Source organism: Olea europaea, chromosome 1 (genome assembly GCF_002742605.1).
Source record: "Olea europaea var. sylvestris chromosome 1, O_europaea_v1, whole genome shotgun sequence".
Lineage (NCBI taxonomy): Eukaryota > Viridiplantae > Streptophyta > Magnoliopsida > Lamiales > Oleaceae > Olea > Olea europaea.
Window position 1 is genome coordinate 15,859,808 of NC_036237.1, and position 15,263 is coordinate 15,875,070.

At 33.1% G+C, this 15,263-nt stretch overlaps 1 long non-coding RNA gene across 2 annotated transcripts; it reads left to right on the forward strand.

Moving 5' to 3' along the window:
- Nucleotides 1-9,469: 9,469 nt before the first annotated feature.
- On the forward strand, nucleotides 9,470-14,288 carry LOC111395537. 2 transcript variants are annotated; one of them, XR_002702808.1, is made up of 4 exons: nucleotides 9,470-9,673; nucleotides 9,921-10,015; nucleotides 10,423-13,641; nucleotides 13,928-14,288. It is a non-coding gene; the product is annotated as an uncharacterized LOC111395537 (long non-coding RNA). The 2 variants fall into 2 exon arrangements; XR_002702807.1 differs by having other exon boundaries at nucleotides 13,450-14,288.
- Nucleotides 14,289-15,263: the final 975 nt, after the last annotated feature.

A 15,263-nucleotide genomic window follows, 5' to 3' on the forward strand; every position in this document is an offset into this window, starting at 1 on the left:
TAGCAATCGAATTGAAGTGATTAACATTAAACAGAAATCTCTAGTACTCACTGAGTGTTGAATACTAGGTGGGGACCGTAAGAGGCGCCAAGGGTTCCCCCTCCATTGTATCCCATCTCCCGGAAGCCCAACACCATGAGTTCTTCTAATCCTTGATGGAACTCGAAAAATTGAACACAAATTGAGTGTTGGATCCCATGAGGTCAGATAATATCACCTCCTGGTCCTATCAACCTCCTTGCCACCTTAGGAATGTATAGGGTTTGGAAGACAGGGAAAGTCATCTCCACCCCATAAGACGCCTCTTTACAAACATCCACGACCTAACCATTTGGCTCCAAAAGTTTGGGTTTAACTGGGTCAGAGCTAAACCATAGGACTTCAGAATGTACCTAAAGAAAGGATGAATGGATAACCTAAGCCCCGCCCTAAGAATGGTCTCGCTAATGGCCACACACCCCGGCCTAGGGTAACAGGCCTGCTTATCTGGCTCCGACAAAATCAGACCCACATTATCTGGGATCCTATACTCTTTCCTAAGTCTATCGAGGTCGACAGACTTGAGTTTGGAAGGGTAGTCATATGCCCCCCAGTGTACAAAAGTGTCTACTTGGCTGTTAGGTCGCCTCCAAAGGTTCTCTCCCTTAATATCGCCTCAGACAGTTTCGAGGTGGCTACCAATACAGGTTGGTCCACCCTCACTATTTCCAACTCCCTCTCATACGACCCACTACCCTTAGAGGCCATATTTTTCAATTAAAATTGTGAAAAACTCAAGAAATACTTACGTAAGTCAACTCGAATTAGTATTTTAACGCCGAAAAGCTCAAACCAACACCTCAAAGTCGCCGAAAATTGTAGAAAGACTCAAGAATCGTTGAAAATTGCTAAAGAATTTGATAGCAATAGGGATTTTTTGAGCTTGCAAAAGTGAAAACATTCGAATGGCACTAAGGTGCCCTTTTATAAGGAGCCCTAGATGATCTATGCCGTTCAATTCAAAAACTGTCAATCTAGGCCATTGATCACATCCCAAATCCGGACCGACGCACAAGATCTTGCTGTAACTCTCACGCACGCATTGAATGTGTTGCCTGGATCCCCAATAGTCGTCTACAATAAATGGCCACAGCAGCCTTTTTGGAAATGGGCATCACACCCAATTGTCGTCTTAAAAACACGCGACAGCTGTCACATCATTTAACATCACATTTAGGGCACTTCAGATCAAGTTTCTCAGCTTTACAGAGCTTCAACGCACCTGCGGATCTTCGCCTTGGATGCAGTGTTTCCAAGCTTTACAAAGCTTAAGCCATCTCCCAACGCGTCGTCTCCTGTGGGTCAACACATCGGTTGCAGATACGCTTCTTCCTCAACTTTATAGAGCTTCAATTTACCGGAGGGTCTTTGCCTCGGACACAGCATTTCCAAGCTTTATAAAGCTTAAGCCATCTCCCAACGCGTCGTCCCCTGTGGGTCAACACACTGGTTACAGATACACTTCTTCCCAAGCTTTACAAAGTTTTGGCCCTCTCTACGCGTCAATGCAACAGCTGCAGATGAGCTCATTCCACCTTCAGCATCATGGCTTATACGCTTCGGGTGAAAGCTAACTGCCCTCCACGAATCAACGAACTGCCGACCAAGATGACCCCTATCTTCGATGCCTCGATTTAGTAATACACTCCAGCTACAAAGCCTTCGAAACATCTATTCGCTTCAAGCTTTGACATTAAGACTTCATCATATACTGCAAATCTTCTCTAAGATCAACATAATTGGATAAACAAGTTTACCCATGATATGAATATTCATGTCTGTACTTGGAGAGACCACTGTTGCGCCCCTCACTAAACACTTCGGTGCGTCTGTCCCACTCCTCTATGATGTGCCATGTGTTCCTACGAAGTGGTTCTGAAGTGATGTCAAGTTTGACCGAACTCCAACTTAACTCACCGCAAGGCACAGACCACAAACTAAATCTACTGAAGCAATCGAAGCGTCCCCTGTAATCGAAGCACTAGGTACTCCGAGGTGCTCCTTTAATAGATCCCTCCACCACCAGTTTCAGAAGTATATCTATGTCAAGATCCTCTATGGATGTGATATATCCATGGTTCTAGTTGATGTGACATCAACTTTATGTCAACTCAACTCAAGAGAATTAATAACCTGTCCACTCTAGACGCGGCTAATTGACGTCTACGAGCAGACGTCTCACGCCGTCAGATGCATACACGTGTCCCACATCCAACGTTGCTCCTCGTCTATAAATACCAAAAGTTTGACAAGAGACAAAGTTAATGAAACTCATATTAAACTTAGCTCTCCACATTCGAGCATTATATATTCTCTTCCCCACTCTCTTGCACAATTTCGGCACCGTTCCGATCATCAACTATTGACTTGATTGTCGAAGTGTATGCGACCGCCACCACCCCCATTGGTTCCGACCATGTGCTCCTGACCGTGTGCTGTCATGCACAGGGAGGAACACGTGGAGTGGCTCTCGGCTGATCACGTGGAGATCTAATTCGCGAGGTCAACAATATCCATAAAAAGTAATATAAGAAAGATTGTCTAAAATGGAAAGCTTGGTTTGAAAAGTGGGGAAACCATTGTGTTCAAGTATGTTTCGACTCAAATTAAGTTTCTTATATGACACTGTGCTTGATTTTAGCTCTCCAACTCACATTTTCAATGCGAGGCATGGAGACCTCTTGATCCATATCATAAAACAAATTAGATCTTTTAGTTCATGAGACGAAACTCCAGTTGAAGGAATGGGTGCTTATCATTTAGAATTATATACTGGACATTATTTAGATTAGTACATCTTGTAATTTAGTTTCTTTATCAATGCTTGACATAGCGTAATATTCTTTTAAGTTTAGTTACAGATTCTTTATTTTGTATAATAATAATAACTTTTATGGTTCCATAATGTTATTTCATTGTTTACACAAGTGTAATGTTTTTCGAAATTGATAATGACTTTGCATCAAAATATTGGGATCAAATGTAGTTTTATTGATGAAAAGTCTACTTTCTTCTTTTATAAATGTTTGGGTTATATATCCAAGAAAAGAATTGAGAGATTAAAGAATTAAGTCTATCATAATATGGGCTTTTGTAATAAGTCGAGCTTGTGTGTCCAAACCGTTATATTATATAAATTGTTTGCTTTGGAAGAGCTTCTGCTTAACTTACCTTTTCATGAATTTCTATCTTATCCCCAAAGATTTGAACAAAATACATCTATCTTATGAGAGACTCAAGTTGAATCCTAGTATCAGTTAGATCCAAGTTGTTATATTATACACACTTTTCATATTGTGAGAGCTTATATCCATCTTATCTCATATGAATTTCTATCGCATCTCCCGAGATTTGAATCTAAGATATTTTCTTTATGAAATACTTAAGAGAGAGAGATAGAGTGTGTGTGTGTGTGTTCGTGTGTAATTTAGGGATAGTGTGAGATATTAGGGTTTGGGAGGAATTTGTATATTAAATATTTAAATACTATTCGCTATCACGTGCGTTGCACGAGTTTTATATTTATCGTATTTTTATTAGTGTATGAATTTTAGTTTTTTTTGGAAAATTTTTGAAACAATATCTAAAAATATTTCCATGATATAAGAAAATAATTATAAATTATTTTTACAATTGCATAATAGTATGTTATCTTGAAAAAATATGCTTGTATATTTCATGCTTAAATAAGAAATATACAAACTATTTTCCTTGTATTCTTTGATAGTGTTGATATGATTGAATTGAATGTGAAGATTATATTTCTAAATTTTGTGTAATTCAATATTGTAAAATTGAAAAAAAAAACTCTCCGCATAATGCGGAAAGAGTTGAACCAAGTGCAAAGTAAAAATAAAAATAAAAATGGCACGGAGAGAAAAAAAACTCTCCGCACAGTGCGGAGAGTTGACAAACTCTTCGCACAGTACAGAGTAAAAAAAATAACACCTCTCCACACAGTGCGGAGAAATGACAAACCAATTCTTCGCATAGTATGGAGAGCAAAAAAAAAAAAAAAAAACTCTCCACACTGTGCGGAGAGAGTTAATACTTTCGCACGGTGTGGAGAGTTGGTCCGCACCATGGCTAAATTTTTCGCACAATGCGGAGAGAAAAAACTCTTAGCATAGTGCATAGAGAGTTGAACCATGTGCAGAGTAAAAAAAAAGTGGGAGTGAAAAAAACCTCTCTGGACAAAGCGGAGAGAGTTGAACCATATGTAAAGAGTTGGCAAACTCTTCGCACAATGCGGAGTAAAAAAAACTCTCCGCACAGTGCGGAGAGTTGTTTTCAAATTTCTTAATTACAAGTCCAATTTCAAGATTGTAAATTTTTCGTATATACAATGAAACAAAGTTTAAAAACATGGCACAAAATCAATTATGTATTCTTTAAATTCCAGTCACAACTCAATTTCTGAGCATGCAAATCATATTTACGGTATTGGAAATGAGTTTTTTCGTGATTCATACAATGAAACAATATGTGAGTTGTGCAAAGAAGGGGATATTGATAGTACCATGGCATTGCTTTCATAAATAGAGGCTCTAGGCTAAAACTCAAATTCAATATTTTACACTTGCTTGATAACAGCTCTTGGACATTAGAAGGGGATACAATTTTCAATGAAATTATGCTTTCGGTTGTAAGTCAGGAATTAAAGTATTCAATGCATTACTCAAAAGTTGTTTGAGAAAGGGCCTTTTGGAATTTGCAGATAAAGTCCCGAGAGTTTTTGTTTTTCTCTTCACACTGTGCGGAGAGATAGTTTGTTATCTCTTCCCACTTTGCGGAGTCTTTTTTTTGCTCATGTGCGGAGATTTTTTTTGTCTCATGGAGTTTATATATATTAAAATTATTATTTTTTTTTTATATTGTTGGCATGATGCATGTGTGGAAGAATATTTGTCAATCATCATAAACAAAATTCTTCAAAAAATGCAAAAAATAAAAATGCACAATAAATTTTCTTATTACGCTAATAAAATTACAATAATTTTTTTTACAAATAACGTAAAAAAATCATTTTTATCTTCAACAAAAAAACACATTTAAAAATTAGCAATTTCACAATTATAAAAAAGGAAACAATATTGAATTACAACATTTAATACTTAAGAAATTCAATATTAAATAAATTTTATACATTTACAACAAATTATAAATCCATATATGCAACTTATCGTATTTGCAGGCAGCTTATCGTATATGCTGCCTACCATATTTGTAGCTTATCGTATTTGCAAACAACTTACCATATTTGCACCTTACCGTATATGCTGCCTACCGTATTTGCAGCCTACTGTACTTGCAAATAATTTATCGTATTTTCACCTTACCGTATTTGCAGCTTACCGTATATGCTGCTTACTGTATTTTCAACTTACCGTATATGCTGCCTACCGTATTTGCAACTTACTATATTTTTTATATACCGATTTTGCACTTACAAATACCGAGAATGCAGAACACTGTATATTCACTTATCAAACCGAATTTCAAAAAAAATTTCAGATTTTTATCTTTTCAACATAAGCATAAAATAAATATTAAATATATATGAAGCACAAAATATAAATGCATATGAATATGGTGCTCAATCTTCAATTTTTCACTATTGAATTACACAAAATTTAGAAATATAATCTTCACATTCAACTTAATCATATCAACACTATCAAAAAATACAAGTAAAATAATTTATATAATCTCGTATATTTCTTATTCAATTCTAAAATATACAAGTATATTTTTTTAGATGACATAATACTGTTATGCAATTGTAAAAATAAATTGCAATTATTTTCTTATATCATGGAAATATTCTAGATATTGCTTCAAAAACTTTTCAAAAAACTAAAATTCATATACTAATAAAAATACAAAAAATGCAAAATTCGTGTAACACACGTGATAGTCACTGTGCAGAGTTTTTTTTTTTTTTTTAAACTTCATATTATACGGAGAGTCCGCACAGAATGTCATCTCTGTGCACTATGCGAAGAGATTTTTTTTTTACTTCGCACTATAAACTCTCCGTACATAGTTTGTCATCTCTCCGCACTGTGCGGAGAGTTTATTTTTACTTATTTTTAAAGCATGTGCGAAGATGTTTTTTTTTCCTCATGGCGGTTTATTTTTACTAAAGTTATTATTATTTTTTTAATGCTAGTGACATGATGTGTGGAAGAACATTTGTTTGACATATTTATTTTTCTAATGCTAGTGGAATGATGTGTGGAAGAACATTTATTTGACATAAATAAAATGGAAAATAAAAAATGACATCATGCATAGTAAAATTGGATTCATTTACTATTACATGAATAGTATACCCTCCTTCACCTTTTTATTAGAAGTTAGATAAAAGATTTGATTTATGAATATTGAAACTTCTTCTCTATTTTTAAAATATTAATGGTCGGGTGTAATCTCCACATAACTATGTCCCGGTTCGGCCTCCATTTTGTAAAAATGAAAATTGGTGGAATAATATTTTTTTGAAAAATGAGTGGTTGAAAAAAAAGGAACAAATTTCAGTTTACGTATAATATTATTTTATGAAAAATTGTCTAGTTGAAAATAAGAGTAAAAAAATGAAATGTGATGAAATGAAAGTTAATGAAGAACAAACAGGGCTATATTCGTGAAGTGGCATGATTCTCTCGTGTTTCAAGAATGCTGAACGTTGGTGGAGGATGCGTTCAAATCATGTTGCATGTCAAGTTATGGGCTATTGTCTCACTATTGATGGGCTTCTTATTAGCTTCTATTGGGCTACGCCATATTAGAGGAAGAGACCGTTATTTCAGCAGTGTACCCATAAAACAGCCCACAATCAGATTGGCGGACCACCTCTGATGAGATCAGAGCACCTCTATTATTCCAATCGCCACAATGGTAGCATTGAAAAACAAGAACCTGACGGTTATATAAAATTGAATTAAGTTTCTATTTTCAATGCTTTAACATTCTCATTTATATTTCAAATTCTGCTCCAATTGATACATTTAAATTATTTTTTTAATCTCTTGCAGATATTAACGAGATATAAATTTACATTTTTATTGAAAAATATAATTTTTATTTCCTTTGCATATTTCCGATTCAGTCACTTTGAAGATCTAAATATATATTTTACATAGAGTGAATACGGTTCAATTTGGATGGTTTATGATAAATTTTCAAACCACTTAAAGCGGTTTGAAATTTTTTAAAATCAAATCAAACCACTTCAGTTTTTAAACCAAACCAATTCAAATCACTTTTTTAGATTTTGTTCGGTTTAAAATTATGGTTTAACAAAGAAAAAAAAATATATTGAATAAGGTAAAATTGTAAATATTAGTCTAAAATTTCACATTAAAATATAAACAGTATCATTAAAATATTATAAACTAAAGTTCTATAATTCTAAATATTATAATGCAACAAGATGATAGAAACATTTTAACATCTTAGTCAATACTAATTGATGCAACATATGTAATTTTAATATGCGATTCATTCTATCCATAAAGATTAAAATATAGTATATGAATTCATAGATTATAGTTAAATAATATAAAATAACTAATAAAAGAAAATGAATAGAAAAATCAAATACGATAATACCTTCTATAACCTTTTTGTGAATCACCAATACTTTTATAACATCCAAATATTGATGAATTACCACAAATTTCTTATTACTATACAACCAATTTTTAGGGCAAATCACTGCATCAACTATATTTACACTTAAAGAACTCCTAAAAGAATAAAAAAATTAGATTACTGTAGAAAATGCAGACTCAAATATAATTGTGAATATTTATATAGATAATACATCTTTAACAATGTAGGGGAAAATCTTGTACTTGTTTGAATTTAATTTCCACCAAAATGAAACAAAATATTGTCCAATGAAAATTGGGCGCAAATTAAAACAAGATAACATAGCTAAAAATAAAAATATAGAAAACGATTAACCCAAAAAAATAAAAATAAAAAAAAATAATCAGACATAAATTTTAGTTGAAATTCAAGAAAATTATTAATAGGAGGAAAGAAATATGAGTTTGAATTAAAATTTAGATTTACTTATCTACTCAATTGTATTGGATAATCAATTAACATGATTCAAAAACAGTTTTTTAACACTTCATCCAATTTGAGAACTTTGATGTCTGATGCGTATTTGGGTATGTTTTAATTAATTAATTAGGATAGATAATTGTCTATTTAAGTATTGGGCTATGTCTAATATGTATTTATCTTTTTAACTGTAATGTATTTAGTTTTATTTGGGTTGGATAAAAATTTAAATTAATTTATTTTTAGATTTTTTAAAATTGTTTCAAAGGGTTTGCTAAAATTGAAATCTAAATCAAACTAGTTCAAAACAGTTTGATTCAATTCAAAACCAAAATGACGAATCCACTTACATCCAAATCAACTTCATGAAAAATTTAGGGTGTGTTTAGTTTGCATTTGCGTTTTTTGTTTTCTATTTTGAGGGACTATTTTTTCAAATGGCAAAAAACGTGTTTCGTTTGTTATTTTGAAAAACAGTTTTTTAAAACAGAATCGTACATGAGATTTTCACCTCATACGGCTCCTCGTACAATTCTTTCGAATTCATTGAATCCTTTAGAAAATACATTTGGTTTAAAATTTTTAGAAATTGATTTATGACATTTAATTAATTAATTTGATTATTTAGTAAAATATAATATTTTATGCCAATATATTATCAGATAATATATATTTTAAACTTGGTGAATTTACTATTTTTTCTTACTACAAAAATAAAAAATTAAATAATAAATTTTTAAAAATTGTTTTATGACATTTATTTAATTAATTTGATTATTTAGTAAAAGTTAATAATTTCATGCTAATATATTATAAGATAATATATATTTTTAATTTGGTAAATTTATTATTTTTTCGTGCTACAAAAATAAAATAATAAATTTTTAGAAATTGTTTTATAACATTTATTCAATTAATTTGATTATTAGTAAAACATAATAATTTTATTTTTATATATTATCAGATAATATATATTTTATACTTGGTGAGTTTATTATTTTTTCTTGCTATAAAAATAAAATAATAAAATTATAGATAAAAAATAGGGATCGTTGTAAAGAAAATAGCTAGTCTATCCTTCTGAATGTATTTTGCTATCACTTGGACAATAAAAAAAAAAGAAATAATAGTTTTTCCAAATTTTGATCAACAAGAAAAAAATAATAATGGAAATTAAAAAATGTTGTAGGTTTTAAAATTATTATGTTTTACTAAATTGTATCAGATTATCACATTTTATTTTAAAAGTACAGCTGACCATCCCCCCCACCCCCAAAAAGAGAAGAAAATGGCATATTTTGAATGTTTTCCGCGTTTTGAGTTTTCGATTATAAATTTTCCTCGTTCTCGGAAATACTACAAAAACTAAAATCAGAAAACGATTGGAAAACGACGAACCAAAAGCGATCTTAGTTTTTATTGGAATTTACGATTTGATGGTTTCATTGTTCAGAATAGAACGTGAGCCTGAATAGTGCAGCAGTAGCTAGCTAGTAAGCAAAGAAGCCATGTCAATCCTCTATTTTCTTTTTCTCCCTCAATCTCATCTCTTCCACAGGTATCATTATCAACAACAATTTTTTTCCCGTTCTAATTGTTTCTTTCACTGTAAATGCGTGTTTACTTCCGCGCAGCTTAGATTGCCCTCGTAATTGAGATTATGGCTTATTCATTGAATTGTGAACTGTATGAAGAAACTGGGCTTTAAATAAAGTTTCTTATTTTGGAGAGTTTTTTAAAATAGGTTTTATTTGGTTGTTTGGGAGTTTTTATGTTGAAGAAAGTATTAATTTTGTCCTTGGCAGCTGAGTGTGGATGATGGAATTAACTCTGCCTTATTTGCTTCAGCCATGCTTAAGCTCATTCCGACTTTTGCTTTTATAGTAGCTACCATTTTCAGGTACATAATTTCCACTCACTTTTGCTTTGATTTGGATGGTTTTTGGTTCTTTGGCTCCATTGTCTTTATTTATGTTTGTGCATAGGTTTGCTGATGCTTTTGGGAGCTACAATAACAAGAAATTCAAATTATTATTTTTTGCGAGTGATTTCTTTTCTATATATTACGGCCTTGAAGTTGGAATTAGAAATACTCTTGTTTTAAATTTCATCTCTAATCTTGATGTGAAGGAACATGGAAAAATCCTCAACAAAGTCCATATCCTGTTCTACTAAAACTCAATTCAGATAGGGATTAAATTTAATTAGAAATTCGTGTTAAACCACCTTTATCTAAAACCCAAGTTGTTAGAAAGGGGAAGAAGCTATTAATTACATTTTATCTTCTATACGCTCTCTTATGTGCAGGTTGAACACTTTTCATCAATGGCTTGAGAAATTTCGTAGTATGGTGGCAGTGAGACTTGTGTTGTGTGCTTAGCTACCATATTGCATTGCCTATCTACAACTTCGAGCTGCTTGAGAGAAGAAGAATTCATTTATTTAATATTTTATGATTTACATACATATAAACATAGAAAAAATTAAGTGAGATTGGTTGGCGCACTTCAAAGTAATAATGCCACTGTTATACTTTGATCAGCTCATTGTTGGTTTAGTGCTCTTGGGCTTGCTTTTGCAGTTGTTTACGTAGACATGAGAAATTATTGGCCCTGTTTTGTTATTTGGCAAGCTTTTAATCCTTTTACTCTAATACTGCATTATTACTGTAGCTAGTTACTTAATTCCACATCAAGTTACTATCTCCCATTTCCTTCCTTTAACTTCACATTTCCACGAGCTTAATCAACTCGAATCACCTTGCTGTTTCTTTCATTTCGATATAACCACATCATTCAGTTCTGCTCTCACTAAGAATAACTTTTCAATCTTTCTATGATGACCTATCAACATTTCAAGTAATGATGAATCTATTTGACAGAATTTTTGCCCAGTTCTAAAATGTTTTTGTGAGAATGTCTTATTGAAGAACGTAATCATAAGTAACCCTGAACTCGTTGCTATACGAGTGGTCCTCTTAAAAGAACTGTTTTTATTTCTTAGTTGTATGAATGCAATCAGACATCGAATTCATTGAAAAGTATTGATCTGCCTTATACAGCCACCAGTCTGGATTTTTGCCAGAGAATACTGGCATTTTTAGTCTCCTTACTCTGGATTCATGGTGTAAACCGATTCCGTGCCAGAGGAACTAAATCTTCTCCATCATTGATAAATTTTCCAGTAAAGAGACCCATACTCTCCAAGTGGTTCATTGCCTGCACTTTACACTTCACCTAACTCATCACCTGATATATGTCTTTGCAATCCATTCTTTTACTCTACTTTTATCCAGTCGATCTTCCAAATATTCTGTTGCCATTTTCCCCACATGATGCTCTGATACCGTTTGATAAACTTTCTGATTGATTAAACAGCAACTGGAAGCTAATTGGGTGGATTACTGATCAATTAAACAGAGATTGGCCACTCTGAATTGATTGTGAAATTGATAATGATGGATTGAAGAGGAATTGTATGTGTGCACCTGTGAGATTGTATTGAAAAAGAAGTAAGCAAAGTATGTAAATCTATGAAATGGATCTGGAATTACAATTTTGGACAAATATTCAAGAGATCTGCCCTCTCTCCCTCACTTTCAATCTGATTCTCCATGATTGAGATGAAACAACGCTCCCCCATTTATTCTGCCAGTAACATTCATTCCAGAAGGCTCCTGTATTACCTTTGTTCCCTGACTAATTGGACAACTTCTAACAAGCTAAGACAAACTACTAAATTGAAAAATATTAATTCGGCTGCACTCCCACCCACTGTCCTTCATTGCGCTCTTTTCAACAGAATCATATGTGAGTAGTATCTCTATCATATGTTTCTTTTCCCATATCCATAGATTGTCAATTTTGTACTACTCTTTTGTCTAGTGATTAAAAAACGAGAGATCCTATTTATAAGGTTACAAATAATCATAGAAGGAAAGCTTTAGCTACCTACTGCAATTCTTCCTATGAATACCTACCGATATTTTTCAAATAAAGACTTGGCATAATTTATCCTATACAAAGAAAAGAAACAAGTTAACAATAGAACAAGAAAAATCCTTAAGATGCCTGAAGACCATATCTGCTAATTGTCATATAAACTGCCTTATGTCTTTTACTTCGATCATCGTAAGGTAAACAAACATGTGCATCGTACTAAAAAATAAGTTAAAAATGTAAATTACAAATCCTGAATAAATCTTTTATAGGGTGGTGATTTTAGATGGAGGGCAGCATGCTAAGTGCTCAGTTCATTTGCCACTACTTTCATGTCACTATAATTTCTAACTTGGCCCTTTCTTGAATTCAACTAGGCAAAGCATGTTTGCCTAAGCTTAAAAGTTGCTTTTAAATGGTTCTTTATTCCCCAGATACGCTCGAGGTTTTTCAGTGTTATCTTTTTTTGGATCTCACGTATAGACTCTTGCTTTTGTAGACAGTAAGTCTTTACTCATTAATTTCTCCATTTTTTTAGTGGTAATCTAGAATTTTCCTTTGAAGTGATGCATACCATACTGAATGTTCATCATTACATGCTCTATTGAACTGAGGCTCAAGTGTTCATTGCAGTGTTGATATTTGATGAACATTGACATAAAAATAATAATAAGATGTGATGATGGGATATTGCTAGATTATCAGAATGGCTTGCTGAATTTTCAAACTGTATTTTTGATTACGAACTAAAAAATGCTATGAATAAAATTACAAGAAGAGATCATTAGGTTCATCTCAGGGAATGAATTAGCAGCCTTTGGTTAAGACTTTTAGATGAACATAAATACTCTCCACGTTGAATTGTCTCATAGAGTGGCATTATTGCTATATTTTTGTTGTGAAGGAAAAATAGTTTCTTATTGAGTCAAGGACAACCAATATGGATATCAAAAACAAATTGATAGAAGCGTTGACAATGGTATTGAAATTAAAAGGTTCTGACTATACAATGAGACCGACATTCCTTTTAATTCTTTTGGTATTTTATAAATAGTTGTGTTGACATAATGTACCATATAAATATTCCAATCTCACTCAGCCTGAACATTTTACATATAATATAACAAACAGAAAACAAAAGTAGATTAATCAAACAGAAACACCAAGGGGTGTTTTCGGAGGAGAAAGATTCGTTGTGTCTTCTAGTCTGTTTCAAAACAGCATACATTTCATCCCACTTTTTGTAAAGGTCAACATTCTTCATTCATGACAGCTAGCGCAAGAAAGTTTGACGCCTCTTTTTATGAAGAGACACTTTTCATAGTATCATCTTGTCCTTGTATATTAATGAAATGTATATTGATGTATTTACATACGGGTTGTGATACTTGAACAGGGGCGCCACTATAGGTGGGGAGTCAAGTGGTGCCAATGTGGCCCTGTTCAAGAAGAAAAATTCAACGTACATCCATACGTCTATCGCCCCGCCCAGCCCAGCCCATATACACGAAGACACATGGACAAACTCACAAACTACATTAACAGCAGGCAATAATGTTTGTAGATAGGGATATTTAGTGCATATATGGTAGGGAAGATTCAATAGAGTTGGATGGTTAGTTAAATTCTTATTTATCGTAATGTCGTCAAGTCTTGTCCAGTATTGCCATGTCGAACATGCACTTAGTGAATATAATTTATTTAATAATGCCATTTGTACATCCGGTGGTTGACACCCCCACCCATGGGTGGGGTCTGCGATTATTTTATTACGCTCAAGCCCCACCCTCATGTGAGGGAAGTGTCATCCAAGGTGTCAACCCAAATGTACACGTAGCATGACTATAATTTATTTTACTTCTTGTTGACTGCAGGGTAGAAGAAGTCAATACAGGCTGTGTGATAAGTAGCATAATGGGAAGTTTATGAACATGGGAGCACACCCATTTTGAAAAGTTCAGTTTGTACAGTTGGGGATTCTTATCATATTGGGGAATACCATTGCCAAGCATGTTGGGAAGTGTATATATAGAACTGTTTAAATTATAAATAGATAGAAATGAGTAGTGAATGAATGAGTAGTATTTATGAATCACACGAAACCCGTAGATAAAAAGCAATTTTTCCAATTATAAATAGTTTATAAACATTAGACTAACATAGGACCTTTGGACATAAGCTACTTTCTGTGCTGATTATGTAGGAAGATGTCCTCATATGTCAGTTGCCAATGTTAAGAAATATAGAATTATTTATTAATTATTAAGGGTAGAATAGTCCTTTTTAGTTTCCTTTGTTTAGCCTATATATATTCTCTTTGTATTTAGGTTAAACCATTTTTAACATTCAATTAATTAATGCAGTATCAATGAAACCCTAGCCTCCTCCTTTTTCTTTATTTTCTTTTGAATTGTTTAACATGGTATCAGAGCTGGTATTTCTGCAATTTGGTATTTCTGGAATCTGTTATTTTTTTTTATTATGACTATTGAAAGAGACGATTCCCTTCAGTCTGTGAATGTGAGATTGGATGGAAAGAATTATTCGTATTGGAGTTACGTGATGAGAAATTTTCTTAAGGGTAGAAAGATGTGGGGATTCATTAGTGGAACTTCTGTGAAACCTGAGAATACCAATGAGGGTTATGTTGCTTTGATAGATGCTTGGGAAACAAACAATTCAAAAATTATTGCTTGGATTAACAACTCTGTGGAGCATTCCATAGGTAGAGAGTCGGCGAAGTATGAGACAGCAAAGGAGGTTTGGGATCATCTGCAAAGATTATTCACTCAGTCAAATTTTGCAAAGCAGTATCAAATGGAGAATGATATACGAGCTCTTCATCAGAATAATATGAGTATTCAGGAATTTTATTCTGCTATGACAGATCTTTGGGATCAATTGGCCCTTACAGAATCGACAGAATTAAAGGCATGTGCTGCCTATATTACTCATAGAAAGCAGCAATGGTTGGTACAATTTTTAACGGCACTTCGCAGTGATTTTGAAGGACTCAGAGGTTCAATTTTGCATCGTTCTCCACTTCCTTCTGTTGACTCAGTTGTCAGTGAGTTATTGGCTGAAGAAATACGTCTTAAGTCGTATGTTGAAAATGAAATTCTTTCTGCTTCTAAGCCTTCTGTATTAGCAGTGTCTGCTAAGCCATCTTCTAATAATCAAAATAAGCCTTACACAAGGGTTGCCTTTGAC